At 46.0% G+C, this 14,283-nt stretch overlaps 1 protein-coding gene and 1 long non-coding RNA gene across 3 annotated transcripts in view; one reads left to right on the plus strand and one right to left on the minus strand.

The window, feature by feature from the left end:
* Proser2 (proline and serine rich 2) overlaps positions 1–7,206 on the minus strand; it is a 33,193-nt gene extending 25,987 nt beyond the window's left edge. For both annotated transcript variants that reach the window (XM_055593905.1, XM_055593904.1), the window contains exon 1: positions 7,060–7,206. The gene's annotated coding sequence lies outside the window, so the exon portion shown is untranslated. The remainder of the gene's footprint in view (positions 1–7,059) is intronic.
* A 2,000-nt stretch (positions 7,207–9,206) lies between these two features.
* Positions 9,207–13,913, plus strand: LOC129666674 (uncharacterized). The gene is made up of 3 exons (XR_008718631.1): positions 9,207–9,312; positions 9,735–9,902; positions 13,617–13,913. It is a non-coding gene; the product is annotated as an uncharacterized LOC129666674 (long non-coding RNA).
* Positions 13,914–14,283: the final 370 nt, after the last annotated feature.

The following is a 14,283-nucleotide window of genomic DNA, read 5'->3' on the forward strand; positions in this document are numbered from 1 at the left end:
TTTCTTTCCTTCTTTTTTTTTTTTTTTTTTTTTTTTTTTTTTTTTTTTAGGTCACTGGCTAAATTCTTGCTGTGGCTGAAAAAGGACAGACTGATAAGTGGTCCAAGCAGACGCAGTTGCCATGTGGGCTGAGTGGGCTGGAGAGATGGCCCAGCCGTTAAGAGTACTAGTTGCCTTTCCTGGACCTGGGTTCAATTCCCAGCACCCACATAGCAGCTCTCAAATGTCTGAAACTCCAGTTTCGGCGGATCGAAAACCCTCACACCAATAAACATAAAATAAAATTAAAATTAAAGAAAAAAACACAGCTGAGTGCCAGTCATCACCAGCAATCAACACAAATGTTTTTATAACTGGTTTGGTAGTTACTAATGTAAAATAGTGCAGTTCTGATTGAAAATAGTGAAGTTCTGATGTAAGAAGGTTCTTTTGGTTTTGGGTTTGATCCTCCTGCCTCAGCCTTCCCAGTGCTAGGATAAGAGGTATCTGCCACCACAATAGGCTTTAAATTTTTCAAACACCCACTCCCTTAGGTAGGAGATTAGTAGGGAAAGGAGCTGTAAACCTCTTTTAGCCACTTCCTACTGATAAGGGTGGATGGGTTCTTTGGGGATTACCAAACTCAGACCTCAGGATGCCAGCAGTTTAGTTAAATAGCAAAGCAGCAGCAGCAGCAGCCTGCATCAGCAGCAGTGGACCTATTCAGTAGAAGATCCAGCGAAGCAATGCAAACCATTGCAAAATGTAGGGGTGTAAAAAGCACTGCCTCACTATTTATCCTTTATCACAGCCCACAGGGGGATGTTTCCCAGCTCACAAAACCCTGCGCCCCTTGAATGAGGTAGTGCCCAGCTGATTTCCGAGTGTGTGTGGGGGGGGCACTTTCCCACATCCCACACTTAAAAAATATTCACACATGGAGTTTCCCAAGAAACCGAAAACGTCCACATCACACCACACCTGACGCCGAGTGCGGTTTAATTTTTGTTGGTGTCAACTGCGTCTCCACAGAAAGTACCTCTAAAATCAGAAGAGGAGTCGGTGGGGGTGGGGTTGACATGTTGACCTCACAGCCAGCTTAGAGACTTCGGACTTACACAGCGTGAGCGCTGCTGGCCTCCAGGGAGCTTCTCATTGTTTCCCTCGTGTGCGTGGAGGACAACTTACCCTGTACAGGAGCTCCAAAGTTCGAGGCCGCTGTGGCTTAGCGGTTCCAGGGGCTGCTTTTTGGCCGTCTGCATTCTGCGCAGTACTTTTAAAAACTTTCGCACCAAGAATTCTATTGAACATTCCTCAGGTGCCTTCTCCTGTCCGTGGCACTTCATCTTTACCTCTTCTTGTGTCTACCCACCCTTCCTCATTCTTGAGCCTTCTGTGTAAAAGTCCACTCCACAGTAAATCCGGATCGACTACCACAACCATACTCCTGAGCCTTGCGTGGCTACTGCCCAAGGTAAGAGCTGGACTCTGTGTAAGAGATCAAAGCCCAACTCTTCCACATCAGCCTCGTTTCCTCTATCCTTCCACTCTTCCTGCTGCAACCCCCCAAGATTTGTGGGTGTCTTTGTTATCAGTCCATACTGATAGCAGTATGTATCTTATTTTCTTTAATCGAAATCTCAGGAACAATTCCCAATGTGCTGAGCATGGGGGAGCATTTTTTTTTTTTTTTGACAGAGTCTCATGTAGCCCAGGCTGGCCTTGTACTCACTATGTAGCTAAGGATGACCTTGACTTTCTGACCCTCTTGCCTCTACTTCCCTGGTGCTGAGATCACAGGCTTCCATCATTATAACCAGTTAACGCAGTGCTGGAGAGGAGCCCAGCACTTTGTGCAAGCACCCTGCCCACTGCTACTCACCCAGCCCCGCAGGAGAGGAACTCAGCACTCACTCAAGCCCTTTCAGTCCTCTGAAGCCCAAATACCAATGCCCCATTTTAGCAGGCAGCAATGGCCCTCTCTTACAGCCCAAACAGAACCCCTGCCCCAGCCTATAATTACTTAGTATGTACAAAATTAGGTATTTCAAGTGTCTGCAGAGAACTGGGTGTGGGAAGGGAAGCAGTAGAGAAGCAATAACTCAGAGTATTGCATCTCAAGGTCTACGGAGCCCCTGAGGAGTCAGAATCCTACCCCAAAACTATAGAACAGGACACCCAGTTACAGAAGCTCTGAGCATAAATCCGGGGCCACAGAAGGTAACGGAGCCCAAGTCAGAGCCCTGGAGTTCCAGTGGAATGTGGCTCCCTCTTCTTACGCAACTTTAACCAGTCCATTTTTTTCTTTTAATAATTTATTTAATTTTATATTATGTGCATTAGTGTGAGGGTGACAGATCCCATGGAACTGGAGTTACAGACAGTTGTGAGCTGCCATGTGGGTGCTGGGAATTGAACCTCGGTCCTCTGGAAGAGCAGACAGTGCTCTTACCCTATCAGCCAGCTCCCCAGCCCTAACCAGGCCATTTTGTAGCCGGGTGTGACGATGCACGCCTTTAGTCGTTGCGCTCGGAAGGCAGAGGCAGGCAGGTCTCTGTGAATTCGAAGTCTACAAGGCAAGTCCAGGAAGCCAGGACTGTGTTACACTGACAAACCCTATCTGAAAAAACCAACCAGTCAAATTAATAAGTAAATAAAAATTTGTAATTTATACATATTTGTTTGTCTGCCCAGTGACTACTGCAGGGCCCAGCACATGACAGGTGGCAGAATGGTCTATAAAAACTTTCAAAAAACAAGAGACTAGCCCAGATAACTAAGACAGCAGCCGATTCAGCATTAGTCAGACAACTGGCCCCTGAGAGAGAGAAGCGGTCTCAATGAGAAAGTAGAAAAACAAAACAGCCCATAACAGAATAAAGGATTGAAAGGGAACCCAATCCACAGACTGCACTCATGCAGGGTTTTGGTGATGTAACAAAGCTAAAACAAAACAGAACTACAGTTGAGAGTCCATGAGTGTCTCCCACAAGGGCTCAGGTGTTGGGAGCTTAGTTCCAGCTGAGGAGGCTGTTGGGGAAGTTTCTGTGAGCATCAGAAAGTCACCATGGGCAGGTTCACGCCGGCATCTTGTCCCAGGCTCCTTCCCACCCTTCATTCTTTCTTTTCCTCTCTGCTTCCTGTCCACCTCCACCAGACCATGCTGCCATGATGTTCTGCTCAAGTGCACTGGCACCAACTTAACATTTACATCTTTGAGTTGTTCTCTTCGCTGCCTTGCTCAAAGCAATGCAAAAGAAACGAATGAGTTTCTCAGCGGATATTTCTCTAATGATGTAGGGAAAGACGGCTGAACAGGTAAAAGTGCTTGCAGAGGGAGGCTGATGGCCTGAGCTCAATCCCTGGAACTCACAGCCAAACAAAAGCTTGACTCCTAAAGTTGCCCTCTAACCTCCACACGTGCACAGTGGCATGAACGAACACCTCCTCCGACACAAGTAAGTAAGTAAGTAAATAAATAAATAAATATGCATACAGCAGCCGTTGCCTTTTTTTGGGGAGGACACTCTTCAAGAACCTCAACAAATGGATTGGCACAGACAGAACCCTATAGGAAATGTTTTTCCTGTGTACACATATATCCAATGATAGAGTTCAACTTAAAATAAATTAGGCACAGGACGAGATCAACAACAATGGAGCAATTAAAACAATATGCTGAAATAAAAGGCACACGAATGTGCCCCCTCTCCGTTTCGAACCATCTTTACTCCTCAACGCATCAGGGTAATTTCGTCAGGCTGCGGTTGACCAGGAGTGCATGAACTGCAGATGAAGGCAGTTCATGAAGATGAAAAGTACCCTGCCAAGCATGGCCTGAGTTCAGATACCCAGCATCCGCACTGGCACACGTCTATAACCACAGCACGAGCGGTCTGGCGGAGACAGACACAGGTGGCTGTCTCGAGCTCACCGGCCAGCCTAGCTCCAAGCTCAGCGAGAGACCCCGTCTCAAGCAGGAAGGAGGGAGGAAAGTCATGTGGAGAATGACTGAGGAAGACACTTGACACTGACCCACCACCTCTCACATGTATATAACCCCTATCACACACACCCTGCTGGTGAACAAGCACAGGAAACAGCTCTCAACGTGGTTAGTCATTAAAGAACTGCAAAGCAAACCGCAGTGAGATATTACTTCATACCATTAGGATGACCACAGCAAGCCACTTGTGACCTACGCGTAAGATGGAACACTGTGCATTCATAAAAAAGGATGAGAGACCCATACAAAGCTGATGAGTCCCGAAACCACAAAGGCCAAACATTTTACGATTCCATCTGCACAAGAATAGGCAAATCCAGAAACAGAAAGCAGATTAGTGGCTCTCAGGGGCTAGGGCCGCAGGGAAGGGCGACTGTTTCCTGGGGAAGGGTGACGGAAAAGTTCTAGAACCTGACAGGTGTGGTGGTCACATGCCCCTCTGAATACACTTGGAGTCGTGCTTGAATAGACTTTAAGATGATAAACTGTATGTAATCATGCACTTTATATTTTACTACAGTAAGAAATGATGATTGCGCTGGTGAAATGGTTCAGTGCAGGCGCTCACCACTGGACCTACGCCAAAGACTCGCATGGTGAAAAAGGAGAAACCATCCCTTGTACACTGTCCCTTGACGTCTACCTGGGCACTGTGCACATGCACATACACACATAAATGTAATAAACATTTTTTTAAAAAAAGGAGAACCATTTTAGCACTAGGGAGGTAGAGATAGGTAGTTGAAGGTCACCCTGTAGTTGAAGGTCATCCTCTACCAGGTATCAAGTTCAAGACCAGCCTGGGCTACCTGAGGACCTGACGGGGGTGTGGGGGTGTGGGGGTGTGAATGAATCAAGTTTTCCCAGTGCTGCAGCATCTACAGTGGTGATAGGCATTCATAACGAGCTAGCAGATTCTGTTCCAAAAAGGTGGCGTGTGTTAGGCTGCACAGACCATCAGTGCAACACCATTAAATTCTCTCCAGGACGAGGCAATGGCACCGGTGAGGAAAAACATCACTGTGGCTCTTCACAGACCTCCATCAGGGATGTCACTGCACGCAGAGAAGGTACACCCGAGGAAGCCATCACCCCACGCCCCCAGAAAGCACAACGGAAACGGAACCAAAACGCTGCCCTGGACCATCAAAAGTGCTCAGGTTCTGGAATGCTCCTAGGATTCCCCTGGCTCCTACCAAGCGGCCTCGACGCCACGGGCACCCATCCCATAGCAACACAGATAAGGTGCTCTTGAAATTTCTGTTCCAGAGGATTCCCTGGGCTGTGCTCTCCTCCCCCCAGGCCGTCCGATTCCCTCCCTTCAGGTTTCAGGGCTCTGCTCTGCCTCTAGGAGTTACCTGAGCCCATCTGCAGATCAACACAAGGTGCCAACTGTAGGCTCCTGAGGTGTCTGAGAACTTTGGAACCGAGGCCAGGTGTCTGATCAGCCACTGACAAAGGCAGGATTACCAGATCTGGGTTTAATCAGTTTGGACCATATGGCTCTTATCTAGAAATTCTTGCATGTGCAATGTCGAGTCAGGGCTCAGCACACCGGAGCTGGTCAAACAGACTTCAAATCTAATGATGAGGGAACTGGTAGCCACACCAGGTCTGCATTAAAACAGGCCAATCCCTCTGCAATAAAAAGCCATGAGGCTCTCTATTTTCAAAAGCACAACTCTCTTTATGACTGCCACTTATTCCAGTTTCAAATTTCTGGTTTCTACCAGTGGAGAAAAAAAAAAAAGTACTTTAAAATTATCAGCATCCAAAATTTTCCAGGAGAAGCTCATTGGAGGCACTGTTGGAAGGAACCAATCCGGTCACCGAAAAAAAAAAAGGCTATTAGTCGTCTGGGCAAGAAAACACACAAGATTCCATACATACACTGTCAAGCCTAGCAAGAAAGATCTGAGCAGACTTCCACCCTTCCCACCCAACCCCAAGTAAATAGGGCATTTGTTTGTATTTCCACATTGGCTGCACCAACGAAAATACCTCCTCCACCTAGAAAAACAAACCCAAACATTCAGGCATGGAATATGAGGGCAAAGTTTTAGCACACACTGGAGAACCTCACAGAAAATTATTATTATTATTATTATTATTATTATTATTATTATTATTATTATTATTATTATTATAAGTCTGTCCGGCAAGCACTTTCCCCAAGTTTACACTTAATACCTGGTTTGGTATTTCTAGATCAGCCAGGGACAAAGCTTTTTGTTGTTTTTGTTCTCTATTAAAATTGAGCCAGAAGGAATCTTCCCCCAGCAGAACTTGAAAGTTCTGTTTGGGGGAAACACACACACACACACACACTCACTCACTCACTCACTCACTCACTCACTCACACACTCCTTCATTTTCTGCTTTGCACCAAATAGGTTCAGGCAAGAGTTAAAAGTTGTCCTGCGGTTTAGGGGCGGGGGGGGGGGGGGGGGGGGGGTTAGTTGCTTAAATTTAGAATCCGTAAAACAATGCTGGGAAACTTTCCGTCTGGGAGAAACGCTGCCGTTTATTTGACTGCCTTTTGTTAAGCCCGCGTCCCATTAGCCACAAATCCTCTCTCCTCATCCCGCAGCCCCAGTTCCCCGGGCAGACCCACACAAACATCCCCGCGCGATCCAGTTCCCCGCGGGGACGCGGCGGAGGCGCGGAAAGCTGCGGAGGGGTTCGCGCAGGAGCCTGCTCTAACAGGTGGCTCCGGCCACGTCCCGGTCCCGCCTCGCGGGGGACGGGTCCTCACGCGCAGCCGGGTGCCGATCCCCCTCGTCGGGCTCCGGGAAAGGCGAGGAGCAAAGCCTGAGAGCCGGGGACCCAACGCGGACCACACGCCCCGAGCCACCGCGCGCTCGCCCTCGGGGAAACCCGCGTGGGAAGCCACGCGCCGCGACCCCCGGAGTCCCGGGCCGAAGGCCACCCCGCGCACCGACCCCGGCGGCGGCGGGCGCCCCAGCTGCGCGCCTTGGACTTCCCCGACGCGGCGCCCTCGAAGATCGGACAGCCGCCGCCGCGCCCCGCCGCTCACCCCTCGGCCTGCCCCTGCTCGCCGGGGCGGGACTCACCAGGCCGGGTCCCCTCCGAGGGTCGCAGGTGTCCGCGCCGGCGGCGACCGCAGCGCTCGCGCCGTCCACCCGCCAGCGAGCCGCGTACGCTCGGCCCGGAGCGCCCGGCACCTCCCCGCCGCGCGCTCCCGGCCGTGCGCGCGCCGCCCAGCGCCCGCGCTGCGCCTCTGCCGCGCGCTCCCGGCTTCGGGACACCCGTCGGCCGGAGGTACGCTGCGCGCCCCCGCGACTCTTAAAGGGCCAGCGCCAGAGGCCCCGGGCTGTGCCTTTGGCCATCTTTCAGGTCTTGGTCTACTAGTGAGACCGAATGGAGGGTGAGCGATGTGAAATTGCTAGGAGGATGTACTCCACCACCAACTTTGAGGGTTTCATTGGTGTTTTGAAGTTGAGTTTCATCGAGCAGGTTAGTTTCAAGTCCGTGATTCTCCTGACTTCTGGGATTACAGGCATCCAACAGCAACACTTTTCTGAGAGAGTATTTTCATTTAATAATAATGACTACATTTATGGAATACTTACACTCTCAGACAAGGCACACATAACATACATTATTTCGTTTCATTCACTTAGACAATGCTTGTTTTCTTTTTTTCCTATTTATTTGGGGGTGGGTGGGTAGATGTTTCTTTGTTTTTGTTTTTTGAAAAAGGGTTTTACTATGTAGCTTTGGCTGGCCCGGAGCTCACTACGTAGACCAGGCTGGCCCCCAATTTAGAGAGATCCATCTGCAGGCTGGGATTAAAGGTGTGTGCCACCACACCCAGCTTTATTTCGTTTTTAATGGACCCATAAGAATTTGTGAGTTACTTACGAAATGCTCCCATACATCTACACATTAAACAGTGTTTTTAGCAGGGTAAGCATAGCTAGCTCCTTAAATATTTATCTTTTTTGGAGTAGGGGAGTATTCAAGACAGGGTTTCTCTGTGTACCCTTGGCTGTCCTGGACTTTGTAGACCAAGCTGGTCTCAACTCATAGAGATATGCCTGCCTCTGCCTCCCTGGGTGCTGGGATCACAGGCGTGTGCCACCAACATGCTCGACATATTTGTCATTTTTTGTTATGAAAAAAATGTCAAAATCCTCCTTGCTTTTTTGAGTTTATTTTGGTACATCTGTCCATCCATCATCCATCCATCCATCCACTGATTTGTGTGTGTGAGTTGCTGCAGAAAAGTGAAGGCCAGAGGGCAACCTTCTGGAGCTGGTGCTCTCTTTCCAATACGTGAGATAGAACTGAGGGCTCACGGCAACTGCCTTCACCTGCTGAGGCATCTCCGGGGCAGGGACCTTTGGCTTCTGATGGTCGTTTTACAGAGAGGGAATATCAGGTAGACAAGGCTGGAGGAATGTCCAGGTTTTGACCCTGCTGATTGCTGCTATTTCTTTATTTAGCACTAGAAATATTTCTGAATAGCTAATAATAATAACTAGTTGGGAAGCCTTTTGCAAGTGAGCAGAAGCTCACGTCATCAGTGAGAAAACCAGTAGCATGCTTTTTGTTTTGTTTTGTTTTGTTTTTTTCATTGTAAGCCTTGGTATGGCTTGAATGATACAGAATATGACAATCTGTATCCCAAATACGTTTGTGTTTTTCCCCATTTCACAGAAAACTAAGGACGGAAGTGGCTGGCTGCACAAATGCCTGGGTTAGAGGCAGCTGTCAGGCTGAGTCCAATTCCTCAGCCCTTAGATCATACCGTGGCCCTCCCCAGGAAGAAGAAGGACCTGATTACAGGGAAGAAAACTTTTCCTCTAATAACACATTGGCTTCAGCTAACTCCCTGCATCTTTAATTAATGTTTACAAAGCACTTTAATCTATCCAACGTACTAGTTAATTAAACAAGTATTATCATCCCCCTCTTTCTGAACCAAATCCAGAAGAGAATCTAATCTGATAGTTCCCTGGTCCTTGGTGAGTAAAGATCCAAGTTTTTTGTTTCTGTTGGGGTTTTTGTTTGTTTGGTTCTCTCCTGTCTTAAAATTTTGCCTCATATTGTGTTAAATGTGGATGCATTTGTAATAAGTAAATTTTCAGAGATGTATAATATAAAATGCTGTATGTAAGTAATATAATTTACCCTTGTCTTTAAGAAAGCAGGTCAGGCCTTTAATCCCGGCACTCAGGTCGCAAAGGCTGATGGATCTCTATGAGTTCGAGACCAGCCTCATCTACATAGTGAGACCAAGCCAGCCAAGGTGGCATAATGAGATGTGTTTCAAATGAACAAAACTCCAGGCATTTTGATAAGTAATTCCCAGAAGTTCTTTTCACTTTATTATTGTTCTTTCTGAGCTTTTCTTTAGGCTGTTTCTTTTTTCTTTTTCTTTTCTTTTCTTTCTTTGTTTTGTTTTCAAGACAGGGTTTCTCTGTGTAACCCTGGCTGTTCTAGAGCTCGATCTGTAGACTAGATTGGACTCAAATTCACAGAGATCTGCCTGCCTTTGCCTCTGTGCTAGGAGTAAAGGCTTGTGCTACCACCACCCGGCAGGAGTGTGTCTTTTTAAAGTTTTTGAGGTGTGTTTTTCTCTGGCACATCAAGTAAAAAGGAGGAAATGAAAGGATTACGGATTATCAAGAAAAATAAGAAAAAAGATAAAAGCAGAAAGGAACAGATAGGGTGGGGAGGGAACAAACAAGACAGAAGATGAGACTGAAACATTTCACCCTAGAGGCCTCTCCTGCTGGCAGATCCCAGCGTTTGTGAGGATGAATTCAGAGCGCCGGTGCAGAATGCCAGGGACTGGCTTAACACTGGAGAACTCTCAGACTTCCGCTCCTGTGCAGCTAATGTCAAGATACCTTTGTGCCATTGGACACACACATGCTGGCTCCATATGGTGAGACAAGACACAAAATGAAGTGAAGGAAAAAAAAATAAACCGCTTAGAAGGGGCTTTTTGGACCGTTATCAATAAAAATACTTAATATCCAGGAAGGAAACCTCTAGAACAATAGTTCTCAAGTGTTCCTAATGTGGCAACTGTTTAAAACCCCCAACCATAAAATTATTTTGGTTGCTACTTCATAGCTCTAATTTTGCTGCTGTTATGAGTCGTAATGTAGACATCTGTGTTTTCTAATGGTCTTAGGCAACTCTAGTGAAGAGCGCTCAACCCCTGAAGGGGTCGCAACCCACAGGTTGAGAACCACTGCTGTAGACAGTCTTTGGTAATCTATTGCTTTTATTTTATTTTTCAAAACAAGGCCCTACTGTCCTGACTGCTGGGATTCCAGATGTGTCCTGTACTCTACTCTGTCCCCCCAGTTCCATTCTTTTTTCTTTTTTTCTTTTTTTTTTTTTTTTTTTTTTTTTTGGTGGTTCAGAGGGGGAACTTCTGAAATACAGCCCTGGTCTTTGTTACTGCTTTAAAACTCAAGAAATTTGCTGGGCAAGGTGGTGATTGCTTTTCATCCCAGCAACACAGTAGCAGGTTATTCTTTGTGAATTGGTTGCCAGGCTGGTCCATATAGCTAGTTTCAGGACAGCCAGGGCTACAAAGTGAGACCCTGTCTCAAAAGCAAACAAAAACCTCAGGGCTGGAGAAATGGCTCAGAGGCCGAGAGCACTGATGCAGATAACCGAGAAGGGTTGAAGAACATCTCAGGCAGAAGAGTGCTGACCTGGCAGGCAGGAGGCCCCATTACTGTGTGACCCAGGCACAGCTGCTCACGCCTGGAGTGTCAGCACTCTGCAGAGGGGCCAGGAGTGAAGAACACTCCTGCACAGCAGGGGTTCCCTTTCGGCCGCCACATTAGGCACAAACCGCAACACCTATTTTCGCAGAGAGATCATTTATTAAGCGGGTGGAGGTTGTTGGCTGCTTTCTGACTCAGCAGAAAAAGAGCAGCAAATGACCTCACAGATGTAATTTTTAAAAAGAGAGAGAGAAAAAAAGGGAGGTCTGTATTAGAAAGGGCTAGGACAAGGTAATAGGTTTTGATTAGGCATGTTAATTATGAGAGAGAAAGTGAGGCTTTTGATTGCTGGACTTCAATATTTTTATAGCTGGATCCTGGTAAGTCAGCTTCAGGAGGAGGAAGTGGCCAAATAAGGGACTAGACCTTGGTGGCCAGCTTTAGGAATGTGATCTGATGGGTTTTATCAAGGCAGAGGGAATAGGGGAGAAGGGCAAGGCCTGTTGGAGCCATGCTGGCCATGCTCCAACTGAGCAGAGTCCCTTCAAGGCGGATGAAGAGTTAAAGGCATGTTTGGCTACACAGAAGAGTTCAAGGGTGGCGGCATGGGTTGCTTGAGACCTGTTTCAAAAAATAGTACTAGAAATCGAAAACAGATTCAAGTACTGGAATTGTGGAAATTAGAGGGTTATCATCCTTCAAATTTAATTCAAGGAAAATATTTCAAAGACTACTTTTCCAAAAGGTTAACAGTGATGTTTAAAAGGAATCTATATAAGGAATATATTATATATAATTATAAATATACTTATACACAACACATTATATATAATACATTTATAAACATATTAAGATATTATAGGTTACAGCACGTTAATTATATATTGATGTATAATATCTACGTTAATATAGTATTATTTATCATACTTATTATATATATATATATATTAAATTTTTTGAGGGTATACCTGCCAAGCATTAGAAAACTAGTTTTCGTTGTTCAGGTGGAAAGGAGACTGGGAAATCCACTCAGAAGTCATTACATTTTACAAGTTCTCTCACAGCATTATCAGGGATTTTAAATTTCAGGGTCACGATTCTAAAAGCGCTCCTCAAGAGAACTGTCAAAAAGAAATCTTGGGTGGGCAGCCTCTATTTTGGGCTCCTAGCGCGCTGCTCTGCCACGCCCCAGGCCCCAAATCCATGCTGCCAGCCAGCCATGGACTCAGAATGGTGGGCAAAGATACTTCTCCCCCATAGCTTATTTAAGCTACTTTGTTTCTGTCCTGGAAAGCTGATTGATGCCTGAGCTCCAAATAGGAGACAAATATGAAATTTGTAAAAATAAAGATTTTAAGTATGCTATGAGGGCTGGAGACGTGCAAGCTAGGTCCCTAACACTGTGCCAACAGGCAGGCATAGTACCTCATACCTCCAATTTCAGCACTTGGGAGGCAGAGGCAGGAGGATCAGAAATCCAAGGTCATCCTATTTGTTCAAGACAAGCCTGGGCTGCAAGAGACCCTATATGAAACAACAAACTAGTAAATTAAGCTAAACATGTTTTTACTTTACAAGAAAAAATAGTCTTATGCTATATAATATCATTTTAGTCAGCATGGAACTTACTTAAGTGGTCCTAACTTATGCCACCCAGTGACATCATCTAATTAGCATATCTAATTTATGGAAATGAACTGTGACATTGTCCCACACAGAGACAAAACCACCAACTGACACACTGGTCAGGGCATATTTTAAACATTCAAGATTTGGAAAGACCTGTATACGAAAAAACTTGAAAGAAATATGTTCCAATGATGAAGTTACTCATTGACCTAATTATGTGTGATTCCTCTTCTTCTTCTTCTTCTCCTCCTCCTCCTCCTCCTCCTCCTCCTCCTTCCCCTCCTCCTCCTCCTCCTCCTCCTTCCCCTTCCCCCTCCTCCTTCTGCTTTTGTTTTTTGTTTTTTGAGAAAGAGTTTCTCTGTGTAGCCTTGGCTGTTCTGGATTCGCTTTGTAGACCAGGCTGGCCTGGAACTCACAGAGATCCACCTGCCTCTGCCCCCCTGAGTGCTCCCTGTGTGTGCCACCACACCCAGCTTATGTGTGATTCTTATGGTATGTTATGGTCACCACAAAAACTAATTTTTAGGCCGGTCAATCAATGCTAACATGGAAAGGATAGAATCCGGCAGTTGTCAAGCGCTGAGAGTCTCTGTGCAGCTCTCCCTCACATGAGGGAGATGCACAAACCCATGAGGAGATAAAGCACAAACCCCAAACGTTCAGGGGTTTGCTGGGAGGAAGAAAGAAAAGAGGTTGATTAATTTCAAGATTAACATTAGTGATGTTTGCACTAAAAAGAGACAATCAGTTGGCTCAGTGGCTAAGAGTGCTTGGGATACACAAATAGTGTAACAGTGAGACCCGAGTGTGGCCCAATCTTACCATATCTAACAACTCTGTTCCCTTCATGGCCCCAAACCACAAGGTCAGACTTCCATGCACTAGGTTTCATTTCTTTTTCCAATTTACAGTTCTAGGAGAGAGGAGGGTAAGAGACCCTTATTGACAGTTCTCTGAGATGCTTAAAATGTCTTATTTTATTTCCTAAATCAGTGAAGAGAATTCAAATAAACAAACCTTTCCTACAAAGAATCACAACGGGAAAACTAAAGCGAAACCACCCAAAATTCCAGAGTTAAGTGGCGTTTTCCTGTTATCCTGAAATTGCAACCCTCAGAGTTTTAACCCTGAGAGTTTTAAACCCTCAGGGCCAAGAACAGGTATTTACCATCCCTTAACATTTCAAATGTAGGCAGTTCCCATGGAGGGCTTGGAGTGTAGTTTCTGTAGCCTTTTGAGGCTGCGTGATGCATACGCAGATCTGCAGTTTATCTGTTAATCTACAGATGGGCCTTCGTGCTGTTCCCATCTTTTGGCCCTTGTGATGAGGATTCTAACCTGCTGTACAGGGACTTTGTGTCCCCGCCTCCAGTGGCTTTGGGTTCTCTCCCAGAAGTGGAAGTTGCTGAGACATATGGAGAGCCAACGTTTGCCTTTTTGAGGAACCGCCATGCCTGCCACAGACACACCATCTTACATTCCCACCACTAAAGTACGAAGGGTCCAACCTCATGGAGACCTTGTCAGCGTCTATTGTTCTCCTTTAAAAAAAATTAAAAAGTTAAGACTGAATCTTAAATACAGAGCTGAGACTGGTGTGATAATAAAAACTTGGAAATTGTTAATTTGGGCAGTCTGATTGCTGATGTGTGGAAATGGGAATTTGTTAGAAACTTGCTGGAGACAAGATACTGAAGCAATAAAACTATTACATTTTTATAGCCTTAAATAAACCAGTTGCAAAAATAAAATGCTAAGCAGAGGGAATTTTTTTTCCCTGTTGGCTTTTTCTTAAAAATCTTTTTCACTTCAAAAATGCTTCTACAGAGATTAGGGCAGGCCAAATGCATTTATTGCCTTTGCCATTTCATTTTCCTCTTTTGTCTGGCTTCTATTCCCACAACCATTCAACAGCTATACTCTTTTTGGTTTTAGCTCTCATCCTCGTTTTCA

This window comes from Psammomys obesus, unplaced genomic scaffold, assembly GCF_907164565.1.
Source record: "Psammomys obesus unplaced genomic scaffold, mPsaObe1.curated_primary_1811, whole genome shotgun sequence".
In the NCBI taxonomy this organism is placed as follows: domain Eukaryota; kingdom Metazoa; phylum Chordata; class Mammalia; order Rodentia; family Muridae; genus Psammomys; species Psammomys obesus.